This window comes from Parasteatoda tepidariorum, chromosome 1, assembly GCF_043381705.1.
Source record: "Parasteatoda tepidariorum isolate YZ-2023 chromosome 1, CAS_Ptep_4.0, whole genome shotgun sequence".
NCBI lineage: Eukaryota > Metazoa > Arthropoda > Arachnida > Araneae > Theridiidae > Parasteatoda > Parasteatoda tepidariorum.
In genome coordinates this window covers 4,637,719-4,638,854 of record NC_092204.1, presented here as the reverse complement: position 1 = coordinate 4,638,854, position 1,136 = coordinate 4,637,719, and positions in this window count along the sequence as shown.

Sequence of the window (1,136 nt, the reverse complement as noted above, 5' to 3'; positions counted from 1 at the left end):
ACAGTTTAACGAGGACCAATACCGCACACCCTCGGCCCCTACGCAGGCTGATCCAAGTGGTCACCCACCCGCACACTGACCGCAGCCAGTGATGCTTGACTTCGGTGATCTGCTGGGAACCGTGTCTTAACGATCAGTCCACTGCGGGACTATATTAGGTTGTAAGATATTAGTTTAAGCAGGACTGTTGATTTTTTTGCTAGTTATTTATTGTTAGCTTGTTTTTTATGGTTATTAATTGTTCTTTTAGCATTAATTGTTAATTTTTTTATTTATTGTTTATTATTTTGTTTGTTTTTTGTGAATTTTAATTTAATTGTTACATATGCTTCATAGTGTAATAGCATTTGAGTAATAACAATTCATAGTGTAATAACAAATGTGATCGGTGGCGTGCCCAAAATATTGTGTTGGGTGCGATAAATGGCACGCGTGCCATTGGTTCGCCATCCCTGCACTATAAGATTCCATGTAAAATCTAATATTCAAGTGATACTAAACAGCTTTATTGTTTTAACACGACTTTTTGCACTTGTTTACGTTCGTGTTTCAATGGGTTGAATTAGACGATATATAATATAAATTCGACCATTGGATACATTAGACGATATATTCTATGAATATAGAATATTTATTATATAAGTATATTATAATAATTGAGACCAAATCATTGAACGCACTGTAGTGTTTTAATAATGACATATTTTACTCGAGTTCATAGGTAATACTTCTATATTTAAATATACATGTAATGGGTTTTTATTCAGGAGATTTTTGACATACTTTCTGTTAGTGTTTATTTTCAACGTAGTGTATTACAATGTTAACTCAATTGTTACACTAACATAAACAAGTGTAAAACGGTTTCAGCCGCGTAAAAAACAATAAAGCTGTAGGGTATATCGCCTGATGATTAAGATTTTACGTAGAATCTTACTGGTCCCGCAGTTAAGACACGGTTCCCAGAAGATCACCGAAGTCAAGCATCACTGGCTGCGGTCAGTGTGCGGGTGGGTGACCACTTGGATCTGCCTGCGTAGGGGCCGAGGGTGTGCGGTATTGGCCCTCGTTAAACTGTTCTACCGTAAAGTGCTCGACTTCGCGTGCAGGTCGTCGGGCTACCGAAGCGGGGGTGT